This window comes from Capricornis sumatraensis, chromosome 23 (assembly GCF_032405125.1).
Source record: "Capricornis sumatraensis isolate serow.1 chromosome 23, serow.2, whole genome shotgun sequence".
In the NCBI taxonomy this organism is placed as follows: domain Eukaryota; kingdom Metazoa; phylum Chordata; class Mammalia; order Artiodactyla; family Bovidae; genus Capricornis; species Capricornis sumatraensis.
This window is the reverse complement of record NC_091091.1, coordinates 34,356,562-34,370,786: the sequence shown is the minus strand read 5'-3', so window position 1 is coordinate 34,370,786 and position 14,225 is coordinate 34,356,562.

Here is a 14,225-nt window from a genome sequence, read left to right as displayed (position 1 = left end):
ATGATTAAGTTTGGTCTTATTTCCAACCTGAAATGAAAAGCAGTTCACATATGGGAACCCACTGCACAATTCCTCTCCACCTGCCAGTCATTCTTAAGGAAAGTACTGCTGCTGCTGCTAAGTCACTTCAGTCATGTCTGACTCTGTGCGACCCCATAGATGGCAGCCCACCAGACTGCCCCGTCCCTGGGATTCTCCAGGCAAGAACACTGGAGTGGGTTGCCATTTCCTGCTCCAATGCACAAAAGTGAAAAGTGAAAGTAAAGTCATTCAGTCGTATCCGACTCTTAGCGACCTCATGGACTGCAGCCTACCAGGCTCCTCCATCCCTGGGATTTTCCAGGCAAGAGTACTGGAGTAGGGTGCCATTGCCTTAATTCTCCATGTGGTTTTCCAAAGAATTTATGTTACATTAAGATACTTTGGTTAAGTATTCCAATATGAGGCCCCCTCCAAGACCCGGTAGGTTGACAGGATATGGCTAAGCTTGCTCTATGCTACCCCCACCTAATCAAGACTCACTGTTAGGGGGGCGGCACAGCTGAATTTTCACATGAGACACCATGGGGAGTTGGGCACACAGGAGAGGGTTCGGGAATAGACTTCCCCACCACCTTACCACACCTACTTCCTTTGTCCATTTATGTTCCTCAGAGTGACAACGGTGGTTATTATTAAAAGCCCGCTTTCAATACACACACACCTTCCCTGGAGAAGGGAACGGCAACCCACTCCACTATTCTTGCCTAGAGAATTCCGTGGACAGAGGAGCCCGGTGAGCTACTGTCCATGGGATCGCAAAGAGTCAGACATGACTGAGTGACTAACACTTCTTCACTTCAACACAACTTCCCTTCCAAATGGTAATCTTTACATCTAGTGCCATGACATCCAGAGTTTTCCCTTCTGGAAAGACTGTATCCTTCGCTAGGTATTCATTTTAGTTTTTAATAATTGGTGTCCTGAGAAAGTCAATGCAATGTGTAACAGCAGCTTCAACTGATGGATCTTCAAGATTGCCACCCATTCTGGGCACAAATTCCCACCAAGTGTTGGGGGCCCCAGCCTTGAAGGCTGGAAGGTAGGTTATGCCTTGAACATTTGTGGCTTGAAGTTGGCCGAGAGGTTGACTGAGTTTTTGCCACTGCAGATGAGTGAAAACAGATGTGGATGCTTGAAAGTGTGGTGGTCCTCTAGAGTAGTTCTCGCTGAACCCAAAAGGGCCAGTGGTCAAAGGGGGCTTAATTTGAAGCCCGTCACTTCTTGACCCTTGAAGTCACACAGGCATAGTATTTGATTGTCCCATTGTGCAGTGCAGTGAGAAAGTGACTTCTTATATGACATCACTTCTATATTAGAGGTCAAATGTTAAATTCTTGAATTGCTTAGAACACAAGGACTAAATATGTGATAGAACCAGAGCTTCTAGAGAGCCAAATTCTCTGATACACTAACGTGTAGGAAAACACTGTATTAGTCAAAGGGCTCAAAGACAAGAACTGAGAGTTGAAAGCCTGGGAGAAAGAGAAAGAAAAAAATATCAACAGACACATGAAGAACACATCTAGAAATTATGACAATAACAACAACATTTGGCACTCTTAAATGAAATTAAAAGAAATTTGGACTACAAAGATCTCAAAGAACTATTTTCTCCTAAAGAACCCTTGGGAAATGTGTCTCTGTAAAGAGTTTCATCTGGTTACCATCTATCAGATGGAATTGAAGAAATAAATCTGCTTATTCATTGCCAACCTCTCCCTGTTGTTTTTCGACATGGGATAACAGACCAGTTATTAAGTAAAAAGTTACTAGATATTAATTTTGAAAAGAGGAAGAAAAGCTAATTTTCAAAAGGGGAGAAAAGTAGGTAACAGAAACCACCTTGATTTTATAATGACATCAGAATATAACAAACAAAAACAAAATCTATTGACATGACAAAAATACAATGGTGCAATGAATATCCAGAAAAGTCCAAATCAAATAAGTTGAGTTTGTTGGTCCATCAAAAGGTAGGAAAAATTACAGGAATTTAGGGAAGATATCTTTAGGGTGTCACATTTCTTAATATTTTGTGGGGAAAATTAATCCACATAGACTGATAATCTCAGTGACTACAGAAACCATATGATATTCCAGACTCTTCTGAATAACCTCTTTTTAACACATTGTCATCTTTCCTGGTTAGTCAAAAGCATGGAACCAGACTTCTGGTTCTACCACTTACAAACTGTGTCACCCTGGGAAAATCACTTCACCTCTCTGATCCTTAGTCTTCCCATCAGTAAAATGGGGTTTCTCAAACAGCTAACCTCACAAGATTAGTATGAGGATTAAATAAAGTAATGCTTACAGATTGCTTGGTGCACTTCTTGCTGTATGTTAATAATAAGCACACAATAAATGGAAGTTTTCTTTATCATAATGTGGAGTGCTCTTTTCCCTAACATGCTCATTTCAAATCCATTTTTCTTCCTTTGTTCAATCTGCTCCCTCCTTTGTCTTTCCAAATCTCATTCATCTTTTTAGTTCCAGTTTATTGCACTTCTGTTCCAAGCGACCTTCTCAGAGAACATTAGCTTACGTGCACCTGATCTTCCTGTGAATTCCTGCATTACTCCTTGTGTGTATGGTAGATTTTAGCACTTCAATACATTCTTTCTTGTGTTACATAATACTTGTTTCATGATAGTCACATGTCCTCTAATGGATTTAGTATGACAGGCCTGAAAGGGTTAGAAGGGTTTCTTACAATATTAGGCTGTCATTTGTCCAAAAAAGGTAGTATCATTCCCATTTTACAGATGCAGTAATTGAGGCCTAGGAGATGAAGTGAATGTTCCAGGCCCAAGGTCAAATGGCACTTAGGCGATAGATCAGTGGGACCCCAAAGCCTCATAAGGAAGTGCATGGTTTTTCGAGCCACACCACCTAGGTTTAAATCTGTGACCTTGAGACAATTACTTAACCTCTCTGAGCTTCATTTTTCCTCATCTGTAAAATGAGGTTGGTAGTACTTACCTTGGAAAGTTGTTGAGAAGTTGAAGTGGAATAATGCACAGAAAATAGTGCCTAGTGTTATTGAACAGATGCTCAAAAAAAAAAAAAAAGACCACTTTTCATTCCTTTCTACATCTTAAAGAACATCTTCTACAACTTCTAAGCTCCAAGTTTTACTAAGCACCACTGAATAAATGCTCTTATTGACTTAAGAGAAAAGTAGAGGAGTTTTGCTGATGACAAATGTTAGAACTCTATCATCCTAGCATCTCTGAAGTATACAGATCTAAGAACTTATCTTCATTATTAAAACCAAGTGGAGACTTGGTGTGCAATGGGCATTGTAGCTGTACTTTGGGGAAGGCTCCATATTGTGAGATTGTAACCTCACACTTCACTTTAATTTGACATGCATGTGTTATTCCGAACACTCTTACAGATCCTAATAATATAAAAGTGACAAAGATATGGCCTTGCTTGCAAAGAATCCACAGACTTGTATGGAATAACAGACATATTAATCAAAAAAAAAAAAAAGAATAGATTTAAAAATGCTACAGAGGAAATGAATACAAATTGATGTGGAAACATGGATGGGGCAATTCATTCTACTTGAGAAAGCGAGGCAAAGAGATAAAGGATGACATTTGAGATGGACCATAGGGGTCAGGTTTGCTTTTAAATATGAGCATTTAAAAATGTTCACAGCACTGTGCTTAGCGTTTAACTTTTTGTTTAACTCCTGCCTCGTAGAGAGTTAACCAGGCAATCCTGATATGGTTGTCATCTGTACTCTCAAATTCAGCAAGTTGGGAGAGAAAGATGGCAAGAAGGAAGGGAGGGTGGAAGATACTTTGAAGATAATGAATAATGTGCAGATGTCTTACAGCCAACATGTGAAGAGGAACATCTTTTCTCAACTGAGGATGACACTAGTATCGAGCCTATTTGTACAGCTCAATAAATAAATACTGCATTAACAATGTTCACAGCAGCGCCTAATAAACCCACAGCCCAGCTCAAGTTGGGCTTATGTAAGCTGAGAGGAATCCTGGCACAGCATTTGTGATCTCACCCACTTTGTTTGGAAGTGTGAGATATTAATTAAAGAAAAGCTGGATTATAGCATCCAGGCTGAGTTGAGCTGGCAGCATCTTGCTAGCCATCTGTAACTGGTTAAAGACCAATTTCTTCCTAAATCTCCCTCTTCTTGAACTAAAGTCCTACTCTTCCTCCTTCTGGCTCGTTGCTAGAGCTTCTGACCTCCTAGCTGGATCCTCTTGATTTGGGCTTTGAGAAGGCCTTTCTACTACAGTGTTAAATTTTGGGGGGCTTTGGGAAGACTTTTTTTACTACAGTGTTAAATTTTGTGTGTGTGGTTTTTTTTGTTTTTGGTGGCAAGAAAGTGTGATTGCAAAGTAGTTTATGAGATAGTGGGATTGGATTTGCATAGAAGGCAGAAAACATTTGATCAAGGAGCACTTTCTTTGGAGCACAAGAAAATCCTGCCAGTATATATGACTCTGAACTAAAAATAGCAATTATGTTTACTCAGCAATTCCTAGAAGAAGGCTTCAGAGGAGGGAATATAATTTCTGGCCACTTTACCCAGTGTCGATATCTACTTTGACAAGTTAATAATGTTATTTGTTCTGGATCTTATTTGTCTTGGTATGTTTATTGGTATATTTCCTCATTTGGTTTTGGCATCTAGCTGTGCACATCCTGCCCTTCCAGGCACTGAGTACATCCTTGTCCTCTCTCACCATCCTTCTGCTCTAAGATTTGTAGTCATTTATACCTTAGTCTAAATGAGACTTTAAATGGGATCCCAAGTCCTTGAGGTACTTATATCTTAAGATTTGATGGTAATAAGAATTACCCCTATAAAAGAGTTAAAGATTATTGTTAATCAGGTGATCAACTGTTTCTTACAATGGGATATTCTTATCATCTTCACATGAAGTGTTTTAGGAAAGACTGTTTCGTTAGTCACAGGAAAGGCTGCTCCTGCCTTTTTGCTTCATCAACTGTAAGTGAACCCAAGGATCAAGGTTGGGGAGATAACCTTGATATCCAGTTTCCCTACCCCAGGTTAGAGTCTATGAGGGAAATTTTTCTTTTATATTTTAAAAATTGACATGTAATTTACACACCATAAATTCACCTTTTTAAAGTGTACAGTTCAGTGGTTTTTAGGATATCCACAGAGTTGTACAACAGTCACCACTATCTACAACATTCTCACCTCAAACCCATTAGCAGTCACTCCCATTATCCCCTCCTCCCATCTGTTGTCACCCATTAATCTACTTTCTGTCTATGGATTTGTACATTGTAGACAATTCATTTAAACAGAATCATATAATATGTGACTTTTTGTTCTTCACTTAGCATCATTTCAAGGATCATCTATGTTGTTGCAAATGTCAGTACTTCATTTCTTTTTATGGCTAGATAATATTCCATTCTGGAGAAGGGAATGGCTACCCACTCCAGTATTCTTGCCTGGACAGAGGAGCCTGGCGGGCTACAGTTCACAGGGTCGCAAAGAGTCAGACACGACTTTCACTTTCTATATTGTATGGGTATATCACATTTTATTTATTCATACGTCAACTGATGGACATTTTCACTTTTTGACTATTAGGAATAATGCAGCTATGAACATTTGTGTACAAGTTTTTATGTGAACATATATTTAATTCTATCTGCAAAAGTTTTATCCCTAAGCAATTTTTATACCCATATCCTTAATTAGGCTATCACATCCCTAAGAGAATGTATTTTATTTCTGTTGATGTCACCAGTGTTTGGTATCATTTTCTGAGCCCAAGATGTGCTTAAAATGTGCCTAAGGTGACAATTCAAAGGGCTTGGGTGGTGTGGCATCTGGTCCCATCACTTCATGGCAGATAGATGGGGAAACAGTGGAAACAGTGTCAGACTTTATTTTTTAGGTCTCCAAAATCACTGCAGATGGTGATTGCAGCCATGAAATTAAAAGATGCTTACTCCTTGGAAGGATAGTTATGACCAACCTAGATAGCATATTCAAAAGCAGAGACATTACTTTGCCAACAAAGGTCCGTCTAGTCAAGGCTATGGTTTTTCCAGTGGTCATTTATGGATGTGAGAGTTGGACTGTGAAGAAAACTGAGTGCCAAAGAATTGATGCTTTTGAACTGTGGTGTTGCAGAAGACTCTTGAGAGTCCCTTGGACTGCAAGGAGATCCAACCAGTCCATTCTGAAGGAGATCAGTCCTGGGTGTTCTTTGGAAGGAATGATGCTAAAGCTGAAACTCCAGTACTTTGGCCACCTCATGCAAAGTGTTGACTCATTGGAAAAGACTCTGATGCTGGGAGGGATTGGGGTCAGGAGAAGAAGGCAACAACAGAGGATGAGATGGCTGGATGGCATCACCGACTTGATGGACGTGAATTTGAGTGAACTCCAGGAGTTGGTGATGGACAGGGAGGCCTGGCGTGCTGCAGTTCATGGGGTCGCAAAGAGTCGGACACGACTGAGCGACTGAACTGAACTGGGCGGTGTAAGGGCCTAGAGAATTTCTTTGGTCCTGCCAGTCACGTTCTGATGTCAGTGCACTGGTGGTTTGGCCTGTTCTAGAAAATAAAGTAAATGTTATGCATCGTTCCATAGGTAAAATTTCACCTCTCAAAATAGATAAATAATATAAAAATGAATAAATAAAAATCACCCTTCCCAAACCAACCAAATAGGATTAATCCTTAAGTCTTTTACTCATTTAACACTGAATTTGTACTTTAACAAAGGATTCAGGGCTATTGGATTTGTCTTGCTGTTATCTATCCATGCGTTTCTATTTCCTCCACTTGATGAAAAGGTTTACAGAGTCAAAGATGCTTCATTGCTCTTCTCCTGTCCACAGTTCCAGCCTCATACCTTTGTGCCACTGGAGATGTGCATTGCTTGTTAACTTGAATGTCCTGTGGAGACAGATGGCCATCTAAAAGGAGGGGTGTAAAACATGCTAACCAATCATAACAGGAGCCTCTGTAGAATCCCCCTGGTTCCTGGAACAGAAGGTGTGACTTTTATGGTTCTCCTGGGCGAGAGGCCCAGTCAATGAGTGGATATTATTGCAATCAGAGATGTATGAAAAATCTGAGTCATTCCATGCAGCTCTTGTTTGCACTTGGAAAGTACGCACTGTGCTCACTCCTGTCTGTGCCCCTGTTGCCTGTGGATTACTTGCCGAGCTCAAGTCCTCTCTTTCTCCAAGAAGCTTTCAGTGTGATGTAGAGTTAGACCTGTGGCCTCCAAAGTCAACCGATCTGATACAAATTCTGGCTCTGTCATGGATAGGGGCTCACCTGGTGGCTCAGATGGTAAAGAATCTGCCTGCAATGCAGGAGACCTGGGTTCAATCCCTGGGTCAGGAAAATCCCCTGGAGAAGGGAATGGTTACCCACTCCAGTATGTTTGCCTGGAAAATCCTATGGCTACAGTCTATGGGGCTGCAAAGTGTTGGACACAACTGAGCAAGTATCACTATTGCTTTCTGTCACGTATCAGCCATCAGTTCAGTTCAGTTCAGTTGCTCAATCGTGTCCGACTTTTTGCAACCCCATGGAATGCAGCAGCCATAGCCTTGAGCAAATTATTTAGTGCTGATGTGCTTTGGTTTCCCATCCAAACCACGGGGGTAGTGGCAGTCCTGGTTTCACAAAGCTGTTGTTGGTTCACTAGTGTGCGTGAGCTCACTGAACGTTAGTCATGATTGGCACTCCCTTCCACCACCACCTTTTCCTCTGTCACATGCAGTCTGGTATGTGATAATTGTCCTCTAACTTTTCTTATAATTTTACTTAGTCCCTCAGTCATTTTCCCAGAACACACTTGAGAGCCCAGAGGCAGGCAAATAACAATAGCTCCACTACCACCATCAAGATAACTGCACACCCCAAATTAATGTTACAGAACCCCTATACTAAAAATGAACGGGCTCCTTTGCTGCTCACCTGAAACTGCTACAACATTGTTAATCGGCTATACCCCAATACAGAATAAAAAGTTTGAAATTTGAAAATAATATGAAATAAAAATGAATGGGCTGTACTCATGAAACCTCTTATGCTGCTGCTGCTGCTGCTGCTGCTGCTAAGTCGCTTCAGTCGTGTCCGACTCTGTGCGACCCTATAGACGGCAGCCCACCAGGCTCCCCCGTCCCTGGGATTCTCCAGGCAAGAACACTGGAGTGGGTTGCCATTTCCTTTTCCAATGCGTGAAAGTGAAAAGTGAAAGTGAAGTCGCTCAGTCGTGTCCAACCCTCAGCGACCCCATGGACTGCAGCCTTCCAGGCTCCTCCGTCCATGGAATTTTCCAGGCAAGAGTACTGGAGTGGGGTGCCATTGCCTTCTCCGAAACCTCTTATACCCACAGTCATAGCCTATTAACTCTTACTGTATATATAGTGAGAACATGAGGCACCATCTGCCTCCCCAGCCTACAGCATAAACAAAAGCAGTCCAAGATCATTTGGTATAAGTAAAAACAAAGCCTTCCATGTCCCAGTACTTATTAGAAAAGACTTAAGAGTGTGGTAAAAATAAAGCCCATTACCATGACTCTGAGTAAGAGGAGTTTAAGATGGTGAGAGAACGTTATCAAATTTCAGAAAGATTGTGATGAACATAAGTTAAAATATAAACTATAGATGAGTGACTTTGCAAATGACATCAGGTAAACAGGAGATCACAGTCTGGTCATCTTCCTCTTTTATACCATGTCATAAACCCTTTTTTAAAGAATTTTAGATCTTGGATATGGTTTGTGTCCTCATGAAAGCTCCCAAGATAACACTGAGTAGTCCATAGAAACCTGCTGAGAAAATAGCTTATATTAAAAATGTCTGCAGGTGGGCTTTTAAGTTAACTGGATCTGACCCCACACCAAAAAAAAAAAGGTTATAAAAATCATTAAGAATATTTTATTTGAAAGCATTATCAGAGTAAAGAAAAGGTATAGACCTTGCTTCTTTCTTGCTGTAGAAAAGGTATATAAGCCCATATTTAGTGATTCCTTCTGCCAACATATTTTTATAACATAATATGTTAAATTTTTGTTTGGCTGGGTCAGGTCTCAGTTGCGGCGTGCAGGCACCAGGGTGTAAGGGCTCAGTAGCTGCAACCTGTGACTTCGTTGCCCCAGAATGTGGGATCTTAGTTCCCTGACTAGGGATTGAACCTACATCTTCTGCACTGGAAGCATAGTCTTAACCACTGGACCACCAGGGAAGTCCCTTTATATAAATGCATTAGCATTAGCTGTGCACAGTGCACTGTATTTATGTGCTAGAATATGGTCCCGAGCAAGGCAAATATGCGTCGTTCCCCTCTGAGGGGTTTGACATACATTCTAGATCAGGGCTGTCTGCTAGAACTTTCTGCAGTGAGGGAAATACTCTGTATCTGTTTGTAACCACTTGCCAGGCAGGGCTACTGAATAATTCCAGTATAGCGAGTACAACTGAAAAACCAAATTTTTTATTTTATTTTGCTTTAGTTAGTTTAAAATTTTAAAGTCACACGTGGCTAGCAGCTACTGAATTGGGCAGCCTAGCTCCAAGTTCAGTACTGTGAGTGCAAAGTTCACGTATACCCTTAGATTTCCAGAACCATCTAGCCAGAGTTGATATTGAGAATGGCTCCCAAGGTCTTTCCAGATCCTTGCTCATTAGACAAATACTTCATCAACAAGCACATGTTTTGCCTATCTGTAAATCCAGCTTCACCAAAGAACCCTGAGTTAATCCAGCTTCTGAATCTGAAAGGCCTCTCCCTTGGGCCTGTTTATGATAGTTTAAATTCTCTTTATCATCCCAATGAAAGTATTTGACACAAGTTTTGAAGAGAAAGGGGAGGGGTGGGGCTATTGTAGTGGTGTAGCTTCTCAGCTGATTAAAGAATTATTATTGTTCCCTTCTTGTCGACTCCATCCCTGCCATCTACCTGCGCGCACGCACACACACACACACACATACACACACACGCACATCTATTGAAGAGCATAGTGGTTCACCCTCTACGTAATGATGAACACCTTTCTGGAATCCATGCTCACGTGTCAGCCGTTTTGTGTCGGAATGGATGCATTTGACCCTGCATTTGACCCTGCACGTTCATTGCATATCTTACCAGCTGCTGTTTAGATTTCACTCTGAAGAGTTTGTGTCCTCAGCAGAAAGAACAAAGTGGAAAGAGACGGGCACCCTCTGGGGCTTGTTCTAGAGACATGAGGCAACCATTAGCAAAATGGAGTGGCCAAGAGGTGGCAGCTCCAAATGCCCTGCTGGAAAGTTGAACAAGAACAGAAAAGATGTTGCCCTGGGAGCTGGAGGCACTGCATGGAGCTGGGGCGCTCAGGTAAGTCTCTTTGCATGGCCAGGTCTGGTTTCTTCCCCAGCAAGACTGGCCTAGATTGTATGATAGCCAGGACTAACTTTATACACACACATACACACACACACACACACACACACACAAACAAACATATATAGTTGCATCAGGTCTTAGTTTTGGCATCTGGATCTAGTTCCCCGACCAGGGATCAAACCTGGGCCCCCTGCATTGGCAGTGCAGAGTCTCAGTCACTGGACCACCAGGAAAGTCTCCAAGGCTAACTTATAATCCATTCTTGTTATCACCTCTCCTCCAGAAACACGCCCAGAACAGGGCTCTCCCTTGCAGGGACAGTTGGCTCCATCACTCTGCAGCCCTCCACTCCACCTTAACTCTGGTCATCCCCCTGGAATCAAGTGGCATGAACATCAAGGGCAGGTTGGGAAGGGGAAGATCACAGAGGGCTCTGTGTACCCAGGATGGCTGTGGACGTGGCTGGGAACGCGCAGCGGGAGGAGGGTCTGTCCTCCCCTCTCTGCTCTTATGAATTATATTTCTCGGAGGCACATGTCCTTTCAGCCTTGGCCTCAGACCTGCCCCCACCCATCCTCAGGCTGTCGTACAGTGCTCTTTTGTTGAGTCACAGAAGACTCCAAAAGGTGGGTGCTGGGACAAAAGCCTCAATCAGGAGGCTTTTGGGCCAGTTCAGTCACCAGCTTTCCTTGGAACCACTACCACTGTTAGGAGGAAGAAGAGCCATGTTTGGACCTAGATTAAGTCCTGGGAAAGAGTAGCTGGCTTCCCGCACTGGAAAGGAATGAGATTGGATGAGGAGCAGCCTGCAGCTCCATGCCACATTCCTCTCCATCCTAAAGCTTCCGCACCTCCCCCGCCTCCCAGTGGCATACAGGGACTCAGAGTCAGGACAGGCTGCTTCTTCCAGGCCTTGGTTGACACTCCCCAGTGGCAGAGAGCCAAGAGTGGAAACCAGGCTTCTCTGCTCAGGAACAGGTTCTTTTCTGGAGGGGAAAAAAAGGATGGGGGATTATCATCAGCCTCTTCCAGAGCTATTGAAAATGAAGGTCATTTTCCCTTTAATGCCGTCCTTGTGCAGGTTCCGTGTTCTGCAGCCTCTCAGAAGATACACGGGCCTCTCCCTGTGACCCAGGGCAGTGATGCTCCCTCAAAGTGCTCCCCCTGGTCCAACAGCCATCCGGTCAGCCGAGAATGGCAGATTCCAGGACCCCCACGCCAGAACTAGTGCATCAGAATCTTTGGGTTGGGGGACACCTTGAAATCTGCCCTGAGACTTCCTTTGGGGGAACAAAGCCATTCATGTGGGAGAAAGTCCCTAGAGCAGAATCTTCATGACAAGTACCCCAGCTGGTTCAGCTTCAGGTAGAATGTTTTGGGAGGAAGAGAGGGCTGGGAGCAGGCTCACCTCCCTCATGGTACAGGGAAGAGCGTGGACTGGGAGCCAGGAGTCCTGTGTCCTCCCAGCACTTTTGGGAGCCATATAGACACTTCAGTGTCTAAGTCTTCAGGTGCTTCTTCCCCCCATTGTGAGGAGGCTGAAGGGCCTGTGAGCTAAGGCTTGTCCATCCATCTCATCTTAGTTTAAATGTCTGGGCAAAACAGAAGGAGGACTTCTGGGCTTCAACACAGTGTATTGACCCCTACTGTTAATTCCCAGACAGTTTTATCTTGATGGCTTTTTAATTCCTTCAATAAGATGGCTTGATTTCTACTTGTGAAGGTTTAATACATAAATATATTAAAACACATATATTATTTATTTACTACACCTGTATTTATTTTTCATTATAAACATGACATATGCTCATAGTAAACAAAAGAGAGAGCAATTCAAATATTACAGAAATGCCTCCCCCTGAAGGCCATACTTCTCAGAGATGATTCTTATTGACAATTAGATGTATGTTCTAAGAAGACCAAAAAAATAAAAACAATTGTCTGAGCAGCAGTGGCAGAGCTAATCTTTGCTAAGTGCTCACTCCCTGTCAGGCAATGCGTCAGGTGCGGTATGCAGACCATCCATTTCAACCTTACAACAACCCCCACGGGGTGAGAATTTCTTTCCCTAATTAGGGTTGGGGAAATTTCATACATACCAACCCCAGTCATTTTTGTAAAAGTGTGATGATGCTCCACTTACTGTACGGCAACCTGCTCCTGTCATTCTTAAGGCATTGTGCACATCTTACCTAATCGTAAATGTGAAACTTGAAACATCCACAGAACATTCACTTACATGAAGTCATTATAATTAAGCAATTCCCAAAGGATTTCTGTGGTGTTGTAACAAAATGCTACTGTGAACAACTTTTTAACGGATATCTTTGTGTATTTGTGTGAATATTTCCGTAGGATAAATTTCTAGAAGCGGAAACAGTAGGTCGATATACACATATCAAATCATTATAGAGTACACCGTAAACTAAGACAATGTTATACGTCCACTACATCTCAGTAAAACCGGGTAAAATGCAGACCCTTAATTCCAATAGATCTTTACAAAAATTCAGAAAGAAACAGATCCAACAGGGCATATGAATAAACATTTTAATACTTTTCTGTACAATCTAGATGACAGAAAATAAACTGTATCTGAGTGTCTCATCTATGTGCTGGAAGTGTTAGTTGCTCAGTTGTGTCCGACTCTTTGTGACCTCATGGACGGCAGCCCACCAGTCTCCTCTTCCATGGGATTCTCCAGGCAAGAATACTGGAACGGGTTGCCATTCCCTTCTCCAGGAGATCCTCCCAACCCAGGAATCAAACCTGGGTCTCCCAAATTGCAGCCAGATTCTTTACTGTCTGAGCCACCAGTGCTGTCTATCTATGTGTAGAAAGAAGGTCTTTTCAAATCTAAATCCCAGTCCAAAGAGAGGATCAGGACATTTGCCATATCTGCTTTTGGATTCTTGGTTCTGCCACTAAATAGCTATGAAACCAGGAGCCACAAAAAAATACATCAGTAAACGGTCAGAGGCCTTATTTCTTCCTGTGTAAAACGGCAACCCAGTAAGATCTATTTTCCAAAGCCCTCTTTTGCTCTACCATTCCTTGATTTGATTCATCCTTTTTAGTCCTCCGAATTTGTTTTCTTATTTATGAGAAAAAATACTTCCCACCTTTCAGGATCAGTGGGTTTAATGCATCAATTACTTGCATGCGTGCTAAGTCACTTCAGTCACATCTGACTCTTTGAGACCCTATACACTGTACCCCACTAGGCTCCTCTGTCCATGGGATTCTCCATGCAGGAATACTGGAGTGGGTTGCCAGGTCCTCCTCTAGGGAATCTTCCTGACCCAGAGACTGAACTCGAGTCTCCTCTGTCTCCTGCATTGGCAGGTGGGTTCTTGACCACTAGCACCACCTAGGAAGCCCATCAATTAGTTTAGACCCTTCAAACTTTCAAGTGCTAAGCAGTTCTCTTAGTACTTGTAGAACAAGTAAACTTTGCTGGATAGAACCTCCAAACTGCTTTGACTTCTAAAATTCTTCCTGAGTCTTTAAGAAAACAAGACAATCATGGAATCCAAGAGGCCACTGATGTCTCAACATTCTGGACATGATGAGTAACAGGAGGTGTTTGGGAAGGCCGATATGGTATCACATCTCCCTGGGGAATCTTGGCTTCCCGGAATGAGTATTTCCAACTGTCCATTCCCTAACAAAGAAGAGATTGTGTGGATCATGACCTCACAGAACACACAGCGCATTTTAGATGAGAAACTTACCCAATCTCTGTCTGTGGTGTTTGGGACAAAGTCTGAGATAATAAGGTCTTATATGTTCACTGGGTTCCATAG